Source organism: Macrobrachium nipponense, chromosome 10 (assembly GCF_015104395.2).
Source record: "Macrobrachium nipponense isolate FS-2020 chromosome 10, ASM1510439v2, whole genome shotgun sequence".
Taxonomy (NCBI): Eukaryota; Metazoa; Arthropoda; class Malacostraca; order Decapoda; family Palaemonidae; genus Macrobrachium; species Macrobrachium nipponense.
Window position 1 is genome coordinate 49,449,800 of NC_087204.1, and position 25,267 is coordinate 49,475,066.

General features: G+C 46.1%; 1 protein-coding gene across 1 annotated transcript in view; it reads left to right on the forward strand.

The window, feature by feature from the left end:
- The first annotated feature begins 3,317 nt into the window (after positions 1-3,317).
- Positions 3,318-25,267, forward strand: part of LOC135223608 (lipase 3-like) — a 211,913-nt gene continuing 189,963 nt past the window's right edge. The window contains exon 1 of the mRNA XM_064262196.1: positions 3,318-3,531. The gene's annotated coding sequence lies outside the window, so the exon portion shown is untranslated. The remainder of the gene's footprint in view (positions 3,532-25,267) is intronic.

Genomic DNA, 25,267 nt, shown 5'->3' on the forward strand with positions numbered 1-25,267 from the left:
AAGGCCTTTCTAAATATAAAGCATATGACAAGCATCTCCAGTTACCAATTTTTAGAGTATAGATAACAGTAGTATAAAACAGATCTTTGTTGTATACACACACAATATATATATATATATATATATATATATATATATATAGATATATATATATATTTAGATATATATATATATATATATATATATATATATATATATATATATATATATTGTGTGTGTGTGCAAGAGTATTGTTACATAATTACGTGATATTTTGTGCTTATGAAGACGTCATTGGAAAGAAGAAAACAACATCCGCGTGAGTTCTCTCGAGGACTAATATCAGCACGACAAAGGGTTCAAGAACAGAGGCGACAAAACTTCATGACCGGTTCAGGAGGTAAACAAAAGGCTATAGCCTGCTCTTGGTTCATTATAAGGATCCAGAATTGTAAGGATACATCAGTGCAAGGCCAATACAGTGTAAGAGAAGGAAACATTACGTGGATGTCAGTTGCAAGACATTTTTGCCATCTTTCAGTAAAAGCATATTGAATTAACATGATATATTTATCGAAATACTCAAGAGACACAAGAGTGCAAAATGACTGCGCACATCACCAGTGAGTCAGCTATGACGCCAAGTTGCTCTTCATCACGTTCTTATTCGTCATCAGCATACGAGTGATCACTCTATCTCGATGTGGGAGACAAGCTGGATTTATTTACTAAGAAATTAAGTGAAAGTACGAACGATTGTTTGTCACAGCGATTGTTTGAATTCAGATTCTTCTACTGTAGGCAGATCTTCCGGAAATTATGATTTCTTTTCTCTGCTTTAGTCTTGCCAAAGTCCTCTTCTCTAACCGTTAAATTGCCACCACACACTACACACACATATATACACACATCACACACTATATATATATATATATATATATATATATATATATATATATATATATATATATGTGTGTGTGTGTGTGTGTGTGTGTGTGGGTGTGTTTTGTGTGTGTGTGTGTGTGTGTGTGTGTGCACTCAACATGATAATAATTGATTTCTCCAGCTTCTCTCTCCCCACCCCCCTCGCTCGCTCGCGTGCGGGCACGTGGTCTTGAGTTAATTTGGGAGATTTGATATAAAGTCTCAGTAAACAAATATAAATTTATGTGAGATGCTCATATCAAAATTCTGAGCACCATGATCAGCGATGTCTCAATTTCTTCCTTTCATAACGCTAATTTGTAAAGCTTTTTACAATCTCTCAAAAGACCCAACCAATAAACATGTCTCGCTAGTTATAGAGGAAAAGAGGTATACTTGTCCAATGTCTTTATTCCTTATTAGCAAACATTTCTGAAATCTTGCAGACTAAGAAATTACTGTAACATGCTCTTAAGCCCTCGAAAATGCTTCTTCCATTGGAAAATAGAAAATCGAATTTTATACAGGAATAGGAACACCGCAGCTAAATATTGACAGCGTAATGGGACTATTTCTTTTTCCCTCATCGGGCTGAGACAGGAATGACAAAGACTATTGCTATAAGTAAATATAATTATATGAAGATGAAAGTTTCCTTTTCTTGTGTGGCTCAGTTATTCATAAATGGGCTGAACATCTAAAGTAAACAAAAATTGAAGGTGTCATAAAGTAATAAAATCAATTATTATTATAGTGGTTGGTTTATTTAAAATAATTGGCTGTTCTGAGTCTCTGGAAAATTCACACACACACACACACACACTCACTCTATATATATATATATATATATATATATATATATATATATATATATATATATATATATATATATATTGTGTGTGTGTGTGTGTGTGTGTGTGTGTGTGTGTGTGTGTGTGTGTGTGTGTGGTGCTCATGAAGTACTTCTTTGAAAGATTTCGTTTCTTTTTTTTTCGTCATGAGAAGGGTCACACAAGAACCGCATACAACAATTTTATTTTTGTTTCTTTTACAAGCATACATTATAATTTAATTTTCTCCTTTTTTTTAACATGCTGCCGCATATATCATATTGAATGGTTTTACTAAAGTGAAAATAGTGTTGAAAAAAATAAAAAACTTGGTTTAAGTGAATAAGAGTAAGCGGAACTTTTTGCTTTCAGCCTTGCTGTTATGAAACAACGAGCACCTGCAGATATTAAAGTAGGTCTTGGTGTTCGCCATGTCTGTACCACATTGTATATACGGGGAATGTAAACCTCCATTGTGTAGATTTTTTGCATGTGGGTCGTATTGTCCTGTAATTATCGCAATTTCTCATACGTAGTTCACCCAGTTTATGCGGGAGGGCTTTAATAACCTTCATCCAAGGTATATAAAACCTATGAAATGTGTTTCAAAAGTATATGCCCCTCTGTGCGAGTGTTTTCCGTTAGGACATAAAGTGAGTGTACATTTAATTACCACCATAATTTATGGCCCCGAGAAAAATGCTTTCTGTTCACTATACCCACTTCTTTGTTCTTTCTTGAATGAGGGATTTTTAAAACAAAATTATGATGTTTACTGGAAGTATATAAGCAGCCATTCGGTGAGCTTCGCCATCTACGTAAAGTGATGAAGGTTTATGGTTAACAAACACTTGCTACTAGACAGTAATAGCAAATATCTTTGAAAACACTCCAAACAATGACAATAGCGCTGTCTTCAGTGCATAAAAAACTTTGACAGTGGCCCAGAATACTCACTTATATTATCACATGATACTGAGTGACCTAAGATCGCCTCTTCAATCCAGATTTGATCGTGTATTTCATAAAGTATGCCTATTATGATCTGTTAATTATTTCTTCAGGCAACATGTGGCCGTTTAATTCTTTCAGAGTACGACGGTCAGATCTTAGCGATTTAATGTGTACCTTAATTAGTAGTTGGCACTATTTCTAGGCTTAGCGTTTGTAAACAATACGTTCGTTTTCATTCTCCAACTGTGTCGTCAAGGTAGTTTCGCTAAAAACATAAATTTGAAATTTTATAGTAATTGAACTGTGCAATGTAATTATTCAGTAAGTTAAGAAAATTAGTTTTTCTTAGTAATAACAGTGCTCGTATATTAGCAGTAAGATTTTGACTTTAGGAACTTTCCGAACGCAGTGAAACAGCGAAGGAATGTCTGCGTTTGTTAAATTTTTGGTTTCTTCATTTTTAATCTTTTGCTGTTCCTGATGAGTAAGAGACACATGACGAATGACAGCCCTACCTACCAACGAGAATTGTAATGGGTTGTAATGGGCTTGGAATTTTAAAAGTATTAATCTTTATACTAAATGCTGACTGCAGCCAATAGGAATGAACGTAAATCTTGCAATAGTATTTATCTTTACTGTGCACTCTGTGCTGTGTGGCAGTATGTGGCTGTGTTTATATCGTAAGGGAATCCTGGCGAGTGGTGAGTCGGTGACTCCTCCAATAGTAAAGTGACATCCTCGGTTTGTGGGTGAGAGCATTGCAGTCGTTCTTCAAACGCTAATCGTGCATGAAGCAAATGCTTATCAACTTGTCAGCGTTTATCAACTTGTCAGTTTACAAGTAAGCTTAGGGGTTTTTCCTTTTGAGTGAAGTTTATTAATAAGATGTTTATTATATAGTTTATTTGTGTAATTTGTTGCATTAATCAATGATAAGACAGGCGTTGCTCATTGCTTAACCAGTAAGTGCTTATACTAGGTAGTAGGTAGTGATGACCCTGCAATGTCTTGTTCAAAATGTTGTAGACTTTGTTTTGTTTTGTAAGGTTTCCTTTCCCAAGTAGGCTAATAGCTCTATACCTAGTAGGTATATTGAGTGTGGAATCCAAGGTTAGAGAAGTTGCATTTCACTGATTCCTTGGGTCTTGTGTTTTGTGGTGATTTAGGTAGGTATACCTACCAATGGGCACATTACCTAGCCTATTTGACGGTTTTAGGCTGGGAGAAAGTTAGCTACTACTACCTAGTACCTACCTACTATTCTAGGTACTACCTAAATGCCAACAATTAATTGTTATTTCTGAAGTATTTCTTATTTCCTTCTCCATTTAAATGTGAGTACTAGGCTACCTAGTAGCCTAGTAGTTCCCTAGATACTGATATGGGCTTACCTAATGCAGCCATACATTAGGTAGTATAGGGGTCTTGCTGTTTGTCATATTTATATTAGCTACCTAGTGCTTTGCACAGTCATCTTTTTATGTAATTACATTATCCTACCCTCGCCAGACAGGATCATAGGATGCATTGCCCTTGACCAGGGTGAGACTAGGAATCAAACAACCCAGCCCCCCTCATGTTAGGAAGGATGCTGCCCCATATGCTAGTTAAGGAATAGTAAGATAATGGTGCATCCCTATAAATTTACTCATTCTTCAGTTGGAGAAATTATCAGAGCCCTGTGTAGTAATAGCTAGTATACATAAAAAAATCTTTAGAAACAAACTGCATGTGTATCATTTGCAGGTAATAGCTACTAGACTTGTAAAATTTTGTTTTTTGACCTCTTGTGGCATTTAAAAAAAATAAGATCTCGGTACTATATGCTAATCTATCACCTATTATACTGATTCTTAGTATGATATTGTGCCTGAATTATTGATAATTTCAAATACTGTAAGTTTGTTCTGCTCATATACCAACCATTACTTTTAATGTAGGAGGATCCTTCAACACAAGCTGAAATCAGTCACTGAAAGGTGGTAGCATTTTAGTTATTTGTTGGAAGGAGGCCAAGGGGTTGGAATCCCCTCTTACCTAATCTCACCAAGTACTTTTCTTCACCTGACATTGAGTGCAGATGTCTTGCTTCTCCTGACTGCCAAGTTGAAACTTCTTTATTCTTACAGACTAATAAACCATTACTTTTATTTAAGAGTATCCTTCAGCATGAGGCTGGAGATAGTTTTACAGGTAGTACAGGGTAACTGGGGGTTAAGGGTTAAGTGGAGGAATAACCTTCTCTCTTCTGCTGTCATCAATCATTTTTTCTTTAGCCATCGTCAGGTTAGGCCATCTTGCTACCTCCTGACTACTAAGTTGATATTATGTTTTTTGTTTACATTTTTGTTTTTGAGAGATAGAAAACGTACTGAAGTTCTGTCCTCTCCTTGCTGTTTGGAAGTAATTGTAATGAAGTTCTGTCCTCTCCTTGCTGTTTGGAAGATTTTTGGTAGAGGAGGTAGCCGTGAAGTATTAGCCTTCCACTTCCTCTTCACTGCTTAACACTTCCCTACTCCTTCCTCAGGTACAAGCCTTCTCGGCTAAGATTTGGTTTTTCAGAAAGTAAGGGATCACACACATTACAATTACAATGTGGAAGATGTCCCAGGACATCAGTTACTGCAACTACCTCAGAGGAGGAAAGCAAAACCCAAGCCAGGAAAAGAAGTGCTAGCAATGTCTGTTCACCACCTCCTCCTCATTGTTAAGCTAGTTCTCCTTATTCTTGTCTCCTTCTTTACCTTCCTTCTGCAGGAGGAAAAAGAAGGGAGGTCCAGAAAGCCTCTTTCCATAAGTTCTTAAGGGCTTTGAGTGAGCACTCTTTCAGTCTCAGGAGTTTGGGAGGAGGGGAGAGAGGTAGCAGCTCTCAAACACCTATAGATGAGTGACCAGCTTCTGGCTGGCATGCACAGTCCCCACTGAGTGTACATAGCACTAGTACTCTGTCCCAACCTACCTGGACTTGAATATTTCCTTGTTTTACAAACCAGAGCCTTTAACAACCCAATCCCCTTTCAATCACCCTTCTTTGTCCTTGTGACTAAGAGGAAAGTTACTAGTATAGGAAGATGTGTAAAGGGTATTTCCTCACTTAATCCCCATAACCACCTGTTAGCAACCATGTTACTAAGTTCAACAATCATTCTGCCCCGTAGTGGGGTATTGCCTTCAATGGACCTCATGCGGTGCACTGTAGGCATTACTTAAGGTTCTTTGCAGCGTGCCTTCGGCCCCTAGCTGCAACCACTTTCGTTCCTTTTACTTTACCTCCTTTCATTTTCTCTCTTCATCTGATTTTCCACCCTCTCCTAACACTTGATTCATAGTGCAACTGTGAGGTTTTCCTCCTGTTATGCCTCTCAAACCATTTACTGTCAATTTCCATTTCAGTGCTGAATGACCTCATAGGTCCCAGTGCTTGGCCTTAGGCCTAAATTTTATATTCAACTCAACTCATCAATCATTCTGCCTCATGCCTAGGGTACTCTTATGTAAAAGGCTCTGATTTGTATACCTAGGAAAGTACAAATTGCTTTGAAATAGTATCTTTTTTACAGCAATTTGCATCATTCAGTCTTCGTTTATGTCCACAGTGCAAGGGAGAGCTCAAGGTTAGTCAGATTTCATTGAAGAAGATTTAATTATTGTTGTAGGAAATCTTTTTGATCTCTTAGGTTTATCTTCCTTTCAGAGCGTCTTCAGCACTATTGGTACAGAGGTAATTGGGATCTTTGTAATCCTAATACTATTCTTGGGGAAGTAACATTGGCCCCTTTGTTGAGGCCCATTGTTGATTAAGCTTTCTGTATGGTTCACTCAGAAGGCAAGGTTCTGGCTGCTGTGGTCATGGCTCCCTTGTGATGCTGTAGATCAGGCTAACAGTCTGATCTGTAGATGAGAAGGTTCCCTGCCATTCAGTGATCTTGCAAACCACTTCCCTATTACTTAGTTATATGCCCTAGTGACAAAAATCATGGTTCCTTCAATGATGGTATGTAACAACAAACCTAGCATAGTACATTTCCATTGCTAAAGGGGAAAGCAAGACTTGAGCCAGCACAAAAACAAGGATAAACACTTTGATGGGTTTGGAAGAATGGCAATACATCCATGTATTTGGAAGAATGGCAATACATCCATGCACAGAAGAATGGAGATATCATCTCTTAGTTCAGTGGAATTGGCTTCTAATATGTGCATTGGGGAATTTTCTTTATGCATTTTCAAATTGGTAAGTGTGGGTGCATGTTACACAAAGTAAGCTATGTATGATTGGTGTAATGATATTGTAATAAAAATCAGTTTTTGCCCATTGATTACTAAAGTATATAAGACTTTCAACAAGTTATGGATATGTAACTGTATGTGTTAAATATTTTATATATACTGTTTGTTCCTACATGACATATAAACCCTCGGTCCTTTACGATAGGAATTACTTAAAATGTAGCCTAGACACGGCTGCTGAAATCTTTAAGCAAGGCGGTTCGGTAGTTAACTACCAGTCTGGTCGTTGGTACCCTACGACCGGATGTAAACATTCTTCACTGCTCTCTACCCGACTGTTGTTGCTGATTTCTTTTCCAATCCCGGTGGAATTTTTCCTTTTTCTTGTGTGATAGTGTGTTTGTGAAAATTAGATACAATGCAAATCCATGAATTGCAACACCTCTGTCCTCTGCCCTCAGCTAAAAACTGCCCCGGGGTAGAGGGTAAGAGGTGCTGCAAGATCCATGCCTCAGTAGAAATGATCCTCATGCCCTCTGCTCATCATGCTGAGGGCGTGAATGTAACCTTGATATGTGTGCAGAAGTGTTTCTTGTTGTCTGTGTCGCAGTGGGGAATTTTGCCAGGAGGAGGAAATATTTTTGTACATGAAAACTTACCCAGCAGATATATACTTAGCTATAGACTCGGTCGTCCTGACAGAATTTCAAAACTAGCGGCACACACGCGACAGGTAGGTCAGGTGATCCACCATTCCTGCCGCTGGGTGGCGGGTCTGGAAACCATTCCCGTTTTTTAAGCCATAATTTCTCTGTCGGTTGAACGGACAACACCTATTGTTCGTTCCTCCATCTTGGATTTCAACTCGTTTGCCGAGAATTTGGACTGTTTTTTTCGACTTTGGTATTGGCTACTCTTTCACGATGTCTGACGCTAAGGCTTCACCTATGTTTAGAGTTTGTAGTAGGGAAGGTTGCAAGGTTAGGCTACCGAAATCGGCGGTAGATCCTCATAGTGTTTGCGCTAAATGCAGAGAGAATGAATGTTCTTTTAATAACACCTGTATTGAGTGCGAAAACCTAACGAAGCTTGAATGGAAGGAGTTATCTTCATATGTTAGGAAGCTTGAGAGAGATAGAGTAAGGAAGGCTTCAGCTAGGTCATCTAGTAGATCTTGTTCTCTAGAACAAGAAGTTGTTAACTCTCCTACTAACGATTTTCCCTTAGCCTCAGCTGCTTCTCCCTGTTCTGAATCCAAAGATTCTTCTTCAGAGAGGGAAAATGTTAAGCTTCCATCAAGAAATTGCAAGCTCAGTTACGAGCTCTAAATGAAGGTAAGAGTGGTGATAGTGATTTGTGCAGTGTCCCAGTGCAGTGGAGGGGGCGTCTGACCGTGTCCCTCATTGCTCCTAGGCCTAGACCTCTTCCAAACTCCCAGGACCAGGGGGAGGAGGAATGTCGCAAAGCCGCAGGGAGGATGCAGAACATCCCCAACGGTCAGGCGTCCCTTCGGCAGATCCTGTTGTAAAGTCCCAGGCTGCCTTGGATAGCCGCAGAAAAGGCATCCTAAGGGAGTGTTTTTCGGCCTCAGACTCTTCCTCTCCTAAACGAGGATGGAGTTCGGCCTCTCTATCGCGCCCTTTGAAGAGAGCCTGGAAGGCGCCAAAAGGAGACGCGGCTGATTCCAGCCCAGAGCGTTTTCCCGAGAATTGGCCCTCGGTACCTAAGAAGACGAGACAAGAGGAGCCCTCTCTTCAGGATCCTACGAAGAAGTTTCTGATAAATCTGCAAGAGCAGTTAGCCTCTTTAGTAGGCTCCTTCGCTAAGGATTCAACAAGGAGGAAAGATGTTTCGCTCCCTGTTAAGAGTTCCTCTAAGCGCCCCTCTTCGTATAGGAGAGAACCCCCACAATCTCCAAGGCGATTATCGCCTTCGTCGAGAGACTCGTCGGACAGGAGTTGTTCTCCGGACAGGAGAGTCCTTTCGCCCTATAGGCTTTCTTCTCCAAAGCGCCCTCTGGTGGTCAAGGCTTTGAATCCTGGTAGACAGGAAGAACGTAGCCTCTCTCCTGCGAGACGCCGTGAATCGAGCAGAAGTCTCGATCGGTTTAGGTTCAAGGAACCTGAAGAGAAACTAAACCAATTTAGGTATCAGGATCCTTTGGGACTACAGGACCAGGAGCCAGGCAGGCGCAAAGAGGCAGTGAGACGCAAGAAAGGCGTCAAGAGCCTCTCAAGCCACAGGATTCAGGACGTCAGGAGTCTGCTAGAAGGCAGGAATCAGGACGCCATGAGTCAGGACGCCAGGAGTCAGGGCGCCAGGAGTCAGGACGCCAGGAGTACGTTAGGCGTCAAGAGTTAGGGCGCCAGGAGCCTGTTAGGCGTCAGGAGTCAGGGCGCAGGGATCCATTCAAGCGCCCTGAATCAGGGCGTCAGGAGCCTATCAAGCGCCGCGAGTCTGGCGAACCTCAAGTGCCTAGACAACAAGAGTCTAGTAGGCGCAAGATTGTTTCGGACCGACAGGAGCCTCATTCTTCGTATAGAAGTTCGAGTGTTCCAGCTCTCCCCTTCTTCTCGGGAAAGGTAGGTGAAACCTTTACTCCCGGGAAAGAGCCCGATCACTCCCAAACGGTCTCCTTCAGTGGATCCGTTGGAAGAAGTATCGGAAGAGGAGGAGCCCGTAGATGTAGCAGTTTCTGACTACAAGAGGCTCTCTCTTTTGCTTCTCAAGGAGTTCGGAGACTCCCTTCATCCTGCTGATCCTCCTTCACCAGGATCATTAATGTCGAGCACAAAAGCTCACAAGTCGTCTTCCTTCGTCAAGATGCGCCCTGCTCTTTGTATGAAAAAGGCCTTAAAGACCTTTTCAGAGTGGTTAACCTCAAAAAGGGAAGCGGGCAAAACAGTTTTTTTTCTGCCCTCCTTCCAAGTTAATAGGTAAACCGGGAAGGTGGTACGAGACCAAGGAACCAATGGGGTTAGGCCTCCCTTCATCCGCAGACGCGGATTTCGCCTCTCTAGTGGACTCTTCCAGGAGGAAGTCTTTGCTTTCTGCTAAAGCAACATGGGGCATGTGTGAGCTAGACCACCTTCTAAAGGGCCTCTTTAAGACCCTAGAAGTTTTCAACTTCATGGACTGGGTTTTGGGAGCGTTAGCTAAGAGAGCTCAGGACACTGACTTTGTCTCCATGGAGGAACTTTCAAGCGTCCTGGCTTGCTTGGACAGAGCGGTTCTTTGTAAGGGTGATACGGCAAGAGCCGTATCACCCTTACAAAGAACATCTCTTCTTTTTGCACCTTTGTCCCCTCATCTGTTCCCACAGGAGACTGTTAAGGAGGTTGCAAATCTCTTACGGAGAAGGCAACTCAGGATCTCCTCACTCACTCAGCCAAGAAGTTTTAGGCCGGCCATGCCTATCGAGAAAAGAGAGAGACCCTCTTTTGTACAGCCCCTTTCGAGGTGCCTCCTCTTCTAGGACCCCTCTTAGAGGTCGCAGACCAGATAGGAGTAGACCATCTAGAAGGTCCTTCGGGAAGTCTAGATGAACAGGGAGTCCTCCAGACAAAAGTAGGCGCCAGACTACTCCACTTTGCAAAAGTCTGGGCGCAGAAGGGAGCGGACTCTTGGTCCCTCTCGATCCTGAAAAAAGGATACTTGATCCCCTTCAGGGAAAATCCAATCCCCCCTTGACGACACTCCAAGGGAGTTGACTGCAAGATACTCGGATCCGGTCCGAAAGCTTGCTATTTGCAGGCAGTGGAACAGATGATTTCCAAAGAAGCGGTAGAACTGGTTCAAGATCTCCAGTCTCCAGGATTTTACAAACGGCTGTTCCTGGTACCGAAAGCATCGGGGGGATGGAGACCGGTTCTAGACGTCAGTGCCCTGAATTTCTTTGTTTTGAAGAAGAAATTTTCGATGGAGACGTCTTCCTCTGTTCTGTCTGCTCTTCGTCCAGGGGACTGGATGGTGTCCCTGGACCTTCAAGATGCGTATTTCCATGTGCCAATTCATCCGGCAGCAAGGAAATATCTAAGATTCATGTTCCAAGGGAAAGTATTCCAGTTTCCGAGCGATGTGTTTCGGACTTTCGACTGCCCCTCAAGTCTTCACGGACATCATGAAGAATGTAGCGTATTGGCTACATCTGGAAGGGATCAGGATCTCATTATATCTGGACGATTGGTATAAGAGCCCAATCGGAGGAAAAATGTCTGGAGGACCTTTTATTTACTCTAAATTTGACAAAGTCCCTGGGACTTTTAGTCAATCGCGAGAAATCCATGCTGACTCCCCAGCAAGTATTGTCTATCTTGGGGATTCAGATGGATTCTCGGGATTTTCTAGCGTATCCTTCGCAGGAAAGGAGAGAACGCTGCTTAGAAAAGGTGGCAGTCTTCTAAGGAAAGAACATTGTTCCGCAGGGAATGGATGAAGGCTTACTGGGGACCCTCTCCTCGATGGAACTGTTTCGTTTCCTTTAGGAAGACTACACCTAAGACCCCTTCAATTTTATCTGAAGGAGAAATGGGATTGGAAGTCCAACAATCTGGGAGAAACCTTTCCGATCTCGAAAGGAATCAAGGAGAATATCCGCTGGATGGTTAGATCCACAGAAACTAAGCAAGGGAATCTCCCTTCACTTAGAGAACCCTCGCCTAGCGTTATTGCAGACGCCTCAGATTCAGGGTGGGGAGCGACCCTAGGTTCGGAAGAAGTGTCAGGCACTTGGGAAGGAGAGCAAGTGTCCTGGCACATAAACAAGAAAGAACTAACAGCCATTCATCTAGCTTTAGTTCATTTCGAGGAGCAGGTCTCAGGTTTGGGGATTCAAATCCACTCGGACAACACAACAGCCCTCGCATATATAAAGAAACAAGGGGGGATGCATTCCTTTTCCTCCCTGTACGAATCAGCAAAGGATCTGCTGATTTGGCTCAGGAAAGGAAGATCTCTCTTCTCACAAGGTTTGTGAGGGAGAGAGAAATGTCCGGGCAGATCTGTTGAGCAGAAAAGACCAAGTCCTACCCACGGAAATGGACTCTCAATCCTCAGATTTGCCAACAACTGTGCATCTGTGGGGAAGGCCCAATATAGACCTGTTTTTTCAGCGACCAACCAAGGAATCACAGGATTAGAGAACTATTGCCTCCCCGATCTCGGATCCACAAGCAGTAGCAGTAGACAAGCTTCTGCTAGATTGGACAGCTTGGACACATACGCCTTCCCTCCTTTCAAGATAGTAGGGGAAGTATTGAGGAAGTTCGCTTGTTCGGAAGGAACAAGAATGACCCTCATCGCTCCCTTCTGGCCAGCTCTCGATTGGTTCACAGAGGTGCTGGAGTGGTTAGTAGATTTTCCAAGATCGCTTCCACTAAGGAACGATCTTCTCAAACAACCCCACTTCGACAGGTTTCACAAAAACCTCCCCGCTCTAAGTCTGACCGCCTTCAGACTGTCGAAGGACTTGTCAGAGCAAGGGGCTTTTCACGTGAAGTGGCGAAGGCTATTGCAAGAGCCAGAAGAGTCTCCACCTCTAGGGTATATCAGTCGAAGTGGGAGTTGTTTAGAAGATGGTGTAAGAGGAAGAAAATATCCTCTTCCAGTACCTCTGTAACTGAAATCGCAGATTTTCTTCTATATTTGAGAAAAGACTGTAACCTGGCAGTATCAACAGTGAAGGGTTACAGAAGTATGCTGGCCTCAGTTTTTCGACATAGAGGACTAGATCTGACCAATAATAAACGATCTCCATGACTTATAAGGTCTTTCGAAACCACGAAAGACCATATAATCAAGAAACCTAGCTGGAACTTGGATGTGGTCCTCAAGTTCCTAATGTCGGAAAAATTTGTACCGTCTCACACAGCTTCTTTTAGAGACTTAACTAGAAAGTCCTTATTCCTCTTTGCGTTAGCGACAGCTAAGAGAATTAGCGAGTTGCAAGCTTTGGAAGGTGGTAAAGTGGGTTTTAAGAAGGATTCAGCGATTTGCTCCTTTAAACCACTTTTTTCTAGCAAAGAATGAAATCCCTCAAAACCTTGGCCAAGAAGCTTTGAGATAAGAGGACTCTCTTCACTAACAGGAAGAGAACTAGAGAGGACTTTGTGTCCAGTCAGGGCACTCAAGTTCTACCTGAAGAAGAAAGCGTTGCTAGGAGGTACAGAAGAAAGTCTTTGGTGCTCTGTAAGAGATCCGAAAAGATCGATTTCAAAGAATGCCCTTACATTCTTCATAAAGGATGTAATAAAGGAAGCTCATCTTACTTGCAATGAGGAGCACCTCAAGGTTCTCAGAGTAAGATGCATGAAGTGAGAGCCATAGCTACGTCAATGGCATTTCACAAAACATGGTCTCTGCAGGCACTTATGGAGTCTATTGTTTTTTTTGGAGATGTAATTCTGTTGTTTGGCTAATTACCTAAGAGACGTAAAAATTTCTTACGAAAAGTGCTTTGGGCTCTGGGAGTGTATGTTTCGGCGAATTCAGTGCTGGGAGAAGGGGCTGAGGCTAATCCTTCGTAACTTTACTTTAGTGTTTAATTTATCTTTTACGTATTGGTGGTTGTTTTTATTGGTTGATTGTCAGAGGGAATAGGGAACCCTCTTGCAATTCATAGATTATAACAGTACTAACGTGGTCAGGTGATCGGATTGGCTTCAGTGCTCCTTGTGATTACTTATAGTAACCTTAACTCTGTCATGTAAGAGGGCGAGTCTCCATTGATATGACAAAGGTCAAGGCTCTACCATGTAAGTGGGTCAGCCCCCATTGGTACGATCCAGAGTAGGCTCTGTTGCGTAAGCGGCTAGCCCCCATTGACACGATCCAAAGAGTTATTCAGCCATAGGTCCATACCTCGCTGGGACTCTTGAGGCAGGCAGACTCACGACAGTAGTCATGAAGTCTTCAGCCCAATAAGGTAGGAACCATGGATTATTTTATCCAAGAACATATGTTGTTTTTTCCCATTTTCCCTGTTTTAATGTATTTAGTATAAGTATTATTATTTTGTTTTTAGCTGTCTCTTACCCGCCACCAAGGGTGCCAATCAGCTAAGTATATCTGCTGGGTAGTTTTCATGCACAAAAATGATATTGTTAAGATACAATAAAGTTTTGTACATACTTACCTGGCGATATATACGATTAATGGCCCACCCATCCTCCCCTCAGGAGACAGGTGGAAGAGAAATTATGGCTTAGAAAACGGGAATGGTTCCAGACCCCGCCAACCAGCGGCGGGAATGGTGGATCACCTGACCTACCTGTCGCGTGTGCCGCGAGTTTTGAAATTCTGTCGGGACGACCGAGTCTATAGCTAAGTATATATCTGCCAGGTAAGTATGTACAAAACTTTATTGTATCTTAACAATATCATATTAGGAAGACTAAATCGGTGGAGGGAGGTAAGACGCCTCCTACCATGCCTATGGTAACTAAACTTTCCTCTTCCTACTTCTTTCCAGGCAACCGTCCCGTACTTGCTGTCACCCCTTCAGGGGAGGCCTCTGCTCCTTCTTCCCTTCCGAATGAAGGTTGAGAGGAAGAGGCAGGGGGCCTCTGGTTGCAGACCTGGGGGAACACTCCTTTATGGGCCTCCCCTCACTGTTAACCTGACTTTTGCTTCCGTAGGAGAATGTCAGGCTTAGGTTAAGCATGAACATCGGGACTGGTTGGCACTCCTTCAGTTCAAGCATTGCTGGCACACCTTAATAAAGGTGCCAGCAACACCATGACTCGTGCAGTCATCTACTCCACCACTAATGAGGTGACGCTCCCCAGTTACTATGCTCCTCCTCACCTAGTATGGTCACACCACCCAACCAATGTGTCCCCAACCGTGGTGGTGGAACTAGGCCCCATATGCTGAAGCACCAAATCCCAGCACCTGTGACTACAATTGCAGTGCCTCCCCCTCCTTGATTTTTGGGTTGGGTTACTGCTCCTCTATCTCCTCTGGTGGTGACAGAGGTAACCCCACTTGCCGTTCCCATCTGTTGTGCCTGCCTCTTCTCCTGGACATACTGAGTTGTCTGCCTCCCCTTGTGGGCCCCTGACAACTTTTCCTCCTCCTCCTCCTCCTCCTCCTCCTCCTCCTCCTCCTCCTCCTCCTCCTCCTCCTCCTCCTCCTCCTCCTCCTCCTCCTCCTCCTCCTCCTCCTCCTCCTCCTCATCTGCTGTCTCCTCACCTCCCCTTTCAAAGGCTTCATGGCCTAAGATGGGGAAGGTAGCTTCTCCGCCCCCTAAGAAGTCTTGCCTCGAGACTTCTGAGGATCTCCATCCTCCCTCCAGGGAGGAAGCAGTTGGCTCTTGCGCTGACCCTCCCACTATGTTGGAAGTGGGAACCAAGATGCTGTCCCCAGGGACTAGGGTCTTGGGAGCCTCTAGAGCTTGAACCAAGGTTCGTTCTCCAACCCTTAGTTCCAAGGGCACTGCTCAAGGGACAGGGACTGTGTTGAAGTCTCGTTTGCGAGTTTCTCTGAATGTACGACTGCCTTAGGGAAGATATACCTCCACAGCCAAGGACGGGGAGTCTTCTCCCTGCCATGGCAGTGGTGCGGGACAAGAGCAGGGACCAAGCCGTGGCTTGAACCCAGCTGTGAAGACCAAGCCTGTTTCTTCAGGTGCCAGGGTCGATGTCACTGTTCCCCAGGACTGGACATCTGGAGGAGCTAGGAGGATGTCCCCTGTACGAGGTTTCGACCTCGAAGAGGGCTGGGATGCATCATGAGGATGGTGCATGTTCTCACCAGGCTGCTAGCCATGTCTCTGTTACCAGCGTCTCTGGTAGCCAGAACACTGCTACCATGTCTCTTCTAGCTATGTCACTGCTAGCAGTGGTGGTCCTTGGGAAGTGTCTTGCCGAGGTAACCACGCTCTCCTAGACCCACGTCCTTGTTGTCACCGCAGGTTGACGCCAGGATACGGCTCATTCCCTTTGACAGCGGCACTGCTAGAATGAATGAGAGCAGCCAATCCTCCTTTCCTATTCCCTCTACTTCCTTGGGATACACAGGGAAGGGCGAGGTGAATAGTAGGAATCTTATGGAGTGCTCTCCTTGGGATTCAGCATCAGGAACATGTTCTTGGAGGGGTTTTAGTACCCCCCCCACCAGACATATGCCCACATTTTTGAGGAAGGATCCAGGGGGTCTGGTGAGGTTTTCCTTCAGGGGAAAGTTGATGGAAGGACTAGTCTCTTGAAGGCTTGGGGACCCTTGCCCCGAGACTTGGACACCCGCAAGGTTCAGAGGACCTTTGCTGAGATCATAGCACTGATGCATCAGCATAAAGATCTCGGGGAAGTGACCATGGCCTCCTCTTCAGGTGAACACTCCTCTCGCCTCAAAGCCTTTTGGGGACCCAACAATCCAGCCTTCCTATTCCTCCTCCAAGGGAGCAACATCACAGCCCTTTCAGCCATCCTTGCCTTTGGGAAATGGGGGATAAAGGAAAGAAGAGGAGGAAACGCTAAGGGTGGCGTTCCTTTCCAGCTGCTGCCATTGGTTAGTGAGTGTCTGTCGAGCCACTGGGCAACATGGCAGCGATATGGAGCAGAGACCTGGGTTGTAGATGTCCTTTGGGAAGAATATCTACTCCCCTTTGAGTCTCTGTCACCTCTCACCAACCACCCGGTCTATCTACCATCGTATGTAATAGGGTCTGTGATTCACCAGATTCTAGTAGAAGTGATGGAGATGCTGAGCAAGAACGCTGTAGAAGTCGTGTCGGGCAAGTCTCCAGGGTTCTACAGCCGGGTCTTTCTCATAAATAGGGCTTTTGGGGGGATTGAGACCTATCTCTGCTGAACCGATTCGTTTGCTGCCAGACTCGGTTCAAGATGGAAACAACACGATCAGTGTTTGCCAATATCAGGGAGAACGACCTCATGTTTACGGTGGACTTGAAGGATGCATGTTTCCAGATACTTGTCCACAAGTTCTCTCTCAAGTACCTTCGCTTCGTCCTCAGAGAGACGGTCTACCAATTCAGGGCACTCTGTTTCGGGCCCTTGACCGCTTCTTAGGTATTCACAAGTGTTCAACCTGGTCTCCAAGAGTTTCGGGAACATGTGATGGGACACTGTGGTGTTGATAAGGAACAATACCACAGTAATGGCATTTATGTCAAAATAAGCAAGGGGGACCTTGCCTCCCTGGAGCATTCATCAATTGATCCATGTGCAAGCGTTGGGCAATGAGGGCACTAGCACACTGGGTAGAGCTGTCAGCCAGTTACATTCCAGGCAAGAGGACATTCCAGGAAAGAGGAATTTAGTGGCGGACAAGCTAAGCTGCCAAGATCATGTGGTAGGAACTGAGTGGTCCCTTCACCAAGACATGGGCAGAAAGGTTGTTCAGCCTATGGGGGCGTCCAGTCGTGGACTTGTTCACCACCCGTTTCAGCAGGAAGCTAGAGACCTTCTGCTCCATTGTTCTGGCCCCATTGGCCACTGCAGAGGATGTGTTCCAACACATATGGGACAACCTTGAAGTTTACGCCTTTCTCCATTCTGCCTGATTCAAGCAGTGATTGGCAGGGCATTGATCACTCCAAATCTTCCAATGATTCTGTTGGCACCCAAATGCCCTCATGCTGTTTGGTATCCCGACATTCTGGCTCTTCTCTCCGAGACACCAAGAGAGATTCCCCCATGGCAGAACCTGCTGTACCAGTCTTGTTAAATGATACCACCAGCAGTGTCGTCCGTGTCTTCGTGGCTGGAAGTTATCCACCATCTCCTGCGAGCGAGAGGCTTTTCTCACCGAACAGTAACAGAGATGTTTGGATACCTCAGACAGTCCTCTGTAGCTTTATACTAGGGAAAGTGGGCCATCTCTGTGGTTGGTGTCGTAGACGGGGTATCTCTGGTCAGAACCACTCTTCAGCAGGTTGCAGATTTCCTTGTCTTCCTTTGCCAAGAGAAGCTACAGGGCTGCACTGGCCCTAGTCTTGAAGCTGAAGGGTATTGATATCTACTCCTCCCTCAAGATATTATTACTCATAAGGGGCTTAGAGAGGTCTTGCCCACCCAGGGATCTCAGGCCTCCTGAGTGGGATATGACTCTCGTGTTGCAGAGCCTAACTCGTGCCCTGTACAAGCCTCTTCAAGAGTCCTCAGACAGGGATCTGACCCTCAAGACCACCTTCAGCATTCCCCTCCCTGAGTAACTTTGTTAGTGATGATCCAGACGAGATGCTGCTTTGTCCCTTAGAGCACTACGGCGCTACCTGGAGAGGACTTGACGTCTCCAGCCTGAGTGTCGATGACTCTTCGTTAGCACCGAAGGTTCCAAGAAAGTGGTGTCCAAGAACACTGTATCTCTCGGGCTTCATGAGATGATCAGGAAGGCGTACTCTGCTGCTGGTGACAACTCCGGTACACTTCGTCCGAGAGTTCACGAGGTCAGGGGCATTGCCCAGTCTTGCATTCCATAAAAACCTGTTAGTTCATCAGGTTTTGAAAGCAGGGGTCTGGGCACGCCAGACCACTTTCACCTCTCACTACCTGTGCAATATTGCCCACAGGTCCTTGGACACTTTTTCCTTGTGACCAGTGGTGTCTGCTCAACAAGTTGTGTAGCTTACCCAGCTCCTCTAACTGGACAGAGTCGCATCTCGCCTTGTATCGGTATGAATGAGCATGACTGTGGAGTGACTGGCTCTCTTTTCATTTCTTTCATCCTACTCTTTCCCTTTGGGTAGAGATTGAGCAGACCATTACATGCTGGACTGGGCAGATGATGTAGGCAAGGCACTCCTTAGTAACCTATCTATTTTCTTAGACTAGTTAATAGAGCAAATATCTACCCCTTCCCTTCACAATGTAGGGAGGGGGTACCTTGACATAAGAAAAACCCATAGCTTGAATTTGTCTTATTATATCCAACATAATGGTTCTTCGCTTTCTCTTAAGGGAGACATAACCTCCCCCTTATGAGTAAACCCAGAAGACTGATTATGACCTTGCAGTTCTTAACTCCTATCAGAAGTAAGTGGCTGGACTCCCTTCCTTGCTCTTATGACCAGGAAAGAAATCTCAGGTAGTCAGTTCACTGGAGATCACTTAGATTCCACCCACCAATCAGTGAGTCTTCCTATCTTAAAGGACTGAAAGTTTGTATATTGTGTAGGAACAAATCACAATTTTTGCAAGTAAAAGTATTTTTCTCAACTATACAAACCTGAGGTCCTTTACATTAACTGCCCACCTCATGCCATCCCTCAATCTGCTACCTGAGCCAAAAGCAAACAGAAATTTGTTCCTACACGTTATACAAACCATCAGTCCTTTACATAAGGATAAACTTTCAGCGAAGGCTGGAATCCGGTCGTAAGAAAATAAAAAGGTAGTTAAGCAGTAACTGCTTGTCCGATAGTCAGGAGTCCTGCCTGACTGGACGTAAACATTCCACTTTGCTTTCGGCTGGCGTCGTGTTCAGACGTCTCTTTCTGCCCTCTCCTGTTGTAAGAAATTGTGAGATCTTTCTTTTTTTGTTTTGTTTGTCTGGTTTATGAAATTTATGTTTGTATTATTAAGTTGCAAACCCAAAATTTATATGTGCCTTTCACCCTCCATTTGCACATGAAATAGGAGGTGGGAATTGCGGAATTTCCGTCGAAAGTGAATTAAAGCCTCACTTCTTATGCGCTAAGTACTGAAAGTGTGAGTGTGATAAGTTAATACTTTCTTTCGGGGTAATTGCCTCCTCCCCCTTCTTCTCTTGATTCGTCACCCGTAGGGGAGGAGGGGGCAGATGTGATTACCCAATATTTATGTGGAAACGAGAGTTGTTCCTACATGTTATGTAAACCCTCAATCCTGTAAATTGGGTAATAATTCCATATGTAGAGGAACTCAGGTGTGTGGAGTTAGGGAAAATACAATTTCCTTTTTGAGAATTTTGTTTTTTCCTTACTAGTACATCTTTTGCTCCCTCAGTTGTGTCTGACCTCACCGTCAGGAACATGCAGGTGTGGTGGATTTGGACTTACCTGTCACTCCCTCCACCAGGTGCCCCTGAGCCATGATTCGGCAGCCCCAGTGACTCACGGGAAAGAGGAGGACGACAATGACCATGTCAATGCCTGTTTATGTGGCACCACCATATTTGGTGTACACTCAGCATGTGACATCTGTGACTCCCTCTGCTATGGTGTCATCAGTGCCATATACTTTGGAGGTGGAAATATCCACCTCCTCCTCCAGGCTATGTTGTCCTCGCTCCCCCAGCTGGTGGTGAATACCCTAAGCCTTAGGGGAGAAAGTTGATAATTTCTTTTGCTTCTCCTCGACCTCTTCTTCATCAGCTTCGTCGGCATGTCAGATATCTCTACCGTCCAGGGCGTCTTAAAGTGGAGGGCATTACCTTAGGGCCTAAGGTAATGCCCTACCACTTTAAGATGCCCTGGACGGTAGAGATATCTGACATGCCGACGAAGCTGATGAAGAAGAGGTCGAGGAGAAGCAAAAGAAATTATCAACTTTCTCCCCTTCTTCCTTCGTCATTGTCGTTGGCCGGCCTCCTATACTTCAGCTTCTGAGGCTCCCCTGTCGAGGAAGAAGATGGTCCCCCTCCCCCACTTCCCCTCCTGCCCCCAAGAAGTCAGGTGAGGACATGTGGCCCTACACTGGTCCTCCCATCCCCTGAGGAATGGGAACCACCTTGCCGCCCCTAGGGGCATGCAGGGCGGGGACCGCAGAGGTACAAGCTATCACTGGTCCTTCTGCTCCTAGTCCTAGAGGCCTGCCTCTATGGACCAGGTCCGTCTCAGGTGCTCGTTCGCGAGTTCTCCCAGTGTACGGTGGTGACGCTGAGTTCGCTCATTGTCCCTTCTCTAGCACGGTGTGAAAGGAAGGTGAGAGTTGCTCAGGTGACTCCCGCCTTGCCGATGATTGCTCATACAGCAATCGTATTCCCGGGTGGGGTGGGAGGGCCTTACTTCTTGCCGCTGCTGGTATTCTACCCCTGGTCCTGGAGGTTTGCCTCTGGGACCAGGACCATTTCGGATGCTCATTTGCAGGTTTCTCCGAGTGTTCACTAGCCTGCAGGTGTTAGTGTGCAGCTAGAGTCGATGACGCTGAGTTCAACTCGATTGTCCCTTCTTGAGCACAGTGCGGAAAGAAGGTGAGAGTTGCTCAGGTGACTCCTGCCTTGCTGATGATCGCTCCTACAGTGATCGCTTGGCTACCTTGGGCTGACTTCTCGCTACTACTGGTACTTCTGCTCCTGGTTCTGGAAGTTCACTTCTGGTACTGGGACCATCTCGGGTGCTCGTTACCGAGCTTCTCGAGTGCGCTCTCGCCTGCAGGTGAGCATACAGCTAGAGTCAGTGACACTGAGTCCGCTCACTGTTACATCTCGGGCACGGTGCAGAAGGAGGTGAGAGCGGCTCAGCTAACTTCCGCCTTGCCTATGATCGCTCGTATAGCGATCGCCTTGATCCCAGGGCTGACGTGATGGTACAATCACCGTCATGTCTCGAGCATGGTACGGAGGGAAGGTGTGAGTTGCTCAGGTGACTTCCACCTTGCCAACATGAAGGTCCGGCGGGACCGTACATGTGGGAGACTAGTAGGAGATTCCCCGGTCGGTCTTTTGGGGTAGCTTCGGCTTCTTCTGAGACTTTGATGTGTCGTGAGGACGGTGCCCACTCTTGTCACGTCATTAGACGCTATTCTGCACCTGATCGATGGTCATGTAGCATGACTAGACGGTCCGGATCTCGAGTAGCGATTTCTTAGATGGTATGGAGTGTCGATACTGTCCTTGAGGGAGTGTTTTTCTCATGGGGATATGCTTTCCTAGACCCGCAAGCCGATCATCACAGCTGTTTGGTGACCGCTTGCAGCCTGCACCAGCTGTTAGTTCTGCTAACAGACCAAGCAGGAGTGTCAGATCTTCCTCAACTGGCCCTTCAACCTTCTCACCATCCAACGAGAAGAATGAGGTGACCAAGGGGAACCGTGGAGATTGCACTCCCCATGGTTCGGCCACAAGAGGAGAGGTGCCCGGCACGGTCATAGCACCCAAGTGGGCATATGCTCGAGTGGTTCGGGGAGATCACAGGGGGAAGTCTGACGAGGCCCTTCCTTCGGAAGGAGGAGGAGCTAGGGAAGGAATCGCCCTGGAAGGACTTGACAGTCCTTCCCTGGACTCAGTGATTCCAGAGATGCAGGGGTTCCTTGCAGAGGTCACAGCACTGATTCATCAGCACAGTGACTTCAGGGAAGGATCAATGGTTACTACCGTTGATCGCCCTTTGCAGGGAGTGATCCTGGTCTTTCTTATCTGAAGTGTGTTGGACCGGCGAACAATCTTGTCGCAGACAGGAGAATTCGTGCAGGTCCCACAATCGGACAAGTTTGCTTCCCCCTCCTCTGCCTCATCAGTGGCACTTCTTACGTCCTCAGAGAATCCTCTGCCAACTAACAGGGGTCTCCTGGCTGTACCTGGGGTCCAGCACAGTACCCAAGGCTGCAGCTTCTTCGAAACTGATAGTTCACTTGGAAGGCTGCGCCTTCAGGAGACTCTGTTGGTCTGGTGGTGGGGTTGTTTCCTATCCAACCCACCGGACTACCAACCAATGCCAATCTGGTTCTTTAAAGGAACGACGCTGTCCAGACTTCTATAGCCAGGGTGGCTGGTATAGAGTTGGCATTGGGTCTGAAGATGGATTGTAACTGGGTGCCTCATCTCTCTTCTCAGTGATACTGTGGACAAGCTGAGGAATAAAAAACAAAACCGTCTTGTCTTCCAGGCAGTTGCCAAGACATACAGACCATCTTGTGCAACTGCGGCTATGCCTCGAAGCAGGCTAGCTAGTACTCTGGCCCGCGCAACTGCAGCTATGCCTCGAAGCCAGGCTAGCTAGTACTCTGGCCCCCAAGACTGCTGCTCGTCGAAGGGGACACAAGGAGGAACCCAGCCTTCCTCTCTCGCTCCAGGAGGGGAATGCAGAATGCCAACCATGCTGAGCAAGAAGGCTGTGATAATCATTCGAGAGCCTTCATTGAGTTCTACAGGTGCCTCTGCCTGGTGGAAAAGGCTACGAGGGCCTGGAGACCGGTGGTATCTCTCTCCCTTGAGCCGATCCACTCACCAGACTCGGGTCATGATGGATGGCGGCAGGCTTCACGCTTGCCTCCATCGGGAGACCGATTTCATGCTCTCGTGGACCTGAAGGATGAGTATTCTCGGATACCCGTCCATCAGTCCTACAGGAAGTACCTCTGCTTTATCCTCGAGGGCACAGGGTTCCAATGCAGAGCAATTGGCTTTGGATTCTCAACCACCCCTCAGGTGTTCACATGAGTGTCCACACCAGTATCTGCTTTGGCCCACTCGGTCAGGATCCATCTCTGGAGGTATCTCGACGAGGGGTTAGTACTGGCAAGTCATTGCTCCCAGTAATAAGGGTAGAGATTGTTTTCTCTCGACACTGTCACGATCTGAGGATCGTGGTAAGTGGAGAGGACAGATCTCTTCCCCAAGCAGAGGATAAAGTACCCGGACGGGCTGATCGATGGATCAGCAAGTTCGGGAGGGCAGCTCATCTGTTTTCTGTCTCGACAGGAACAACCAGCTCTGCTTGGGCAAGTCGTGATCGATCTCCTGTTGTCACTGAGAAGTAGTCCCATATGGGAGTTCTTCGCCTTTGGCCTCTGCATAGTCTGAGGGGGTATAGCGCACAAACCCAGAATCTGCACAGCAATCCTTCCTCGTACCTCTCACAGTGGAAGCAAGGAAGGAGTTAGCCTAGTGACGGGACAACAGGAAACTCGTAATAGGAGAGGTAATGCACACTCTCCCTCCGGACATGCTTCTGTCCTGGAATGCATCAAAGGAGGGGAGAGGTGCACACCTGTAGATACTGACAACGGGAGTGCGGGATCGACACGACAAGCACCTTCTCATCAATTGTACCCTCCCGTCGCATCGGTTGACAGTGCAGGTGCACAAGCGGACTATGGTTCACAATAGAGTTGTCAGCCAGGTACGTCCCTGACATGAGGATGGAATGGCAGACAAGCTCAGCTGCCAGAATCAGGTGAATTGGACAAATGTTCTTTCACCCAGATGGGGCCAGAAAGACTGCTTGACCTATGGTGCTTCCAGGGAGGGGATCGTTCGCCATTCAGCACAACAGAAAACTCCCAGGATTCTCTGTCGTGCCAGACCCATAGGCAGCTGCAGAGGGAGCGTCCCAACACCTGTGGGATGACCTCGAAGTCTACGGTTTTCCTCGTTCTGTCTGATTTGCAAGGTGATCAGCAAGTTCAGATGATCCTAGCAGCCACCGAATAGCCTCAAGCCCTTTGTATCCCGATCTGAGGGCTCTTCTCTCCGGAACACACGGGAGTCTTTTCCCCCATGGTACAACCTTCGGTTTCAACCGTATGTAGTTGATACCACTCGGCAGTACTTTCCCGGTGTCTTCACAGCTGGCGGTTGTCCTCCGTCTCTCGTTAGTGAGGGGGTTTCCCTCACCGAGTAGCAACAGAGATGGCAGGTTAATTCAACCAGTTCCTTACAGCAGTGTATCAGGGAAAGTAGTCCGTCTTCTGTGGTTGGTGCTGTAGACAGGGTCGCTCTCCGCTCAGAGCCACTTTTTACAGATTGCGGATTACCTATCTCTCTTTGCTGGGAAGCTCCTCTCTGTCTCGACGGTTAAGGGCAGCAGGTCGGCCCTGGCCATTGGCCCGAAACTGCAAGGATTGGAGGTCTCCATACCTCTTCGATGGAGATGTCCCTCTGATGAGGAGCTTCAAGAGGTCTTAGCTCCCCTCCAGGGAGCTCCGGCCCCAGAGTGGGATGTGACGTCTCGTCTTAGGAGTTGACTTGCAAAACTACGAGCCTCTCTGAGAGTCTTCAGATCGGGATCTGACCATCAAGACCATCTTTCTGCTAAACCTAGCAGCGGCGAGAGGGTGAGCGAACTTCACGACCTCTTCAAGGGTGTGAAACACTTGAGGGGACGGGGATTGAATACGCTCTGTTTCATTCCGAATTTCGTGGCGGAGACTCAGAATCTTTTGGTCCCTGACGATACATTTGAGTCCTTACAATTCCCTCCCCAGAGGTCTTCAGTAGCAACTAGCAAGACAGATGGTACTTTGTACCATTAGAGTGTAAGACACTATCGAATGTGAGCTCATCCCCACAGACTTAAGGGGGATTCCTCTTCGTTAGCACCAGGGTGACAAGAATGCGTTCTTTCTGGCTTCGTGAGATGATTAGGGAAGTGTACCCCTCCGAAGGGAGTTTCAACACAGGTACTTTCCTTCGACAACCCACGAAGTCAGAGCATCTTTGGTCGTACCTTTACGTTTCGCAGGAACTTG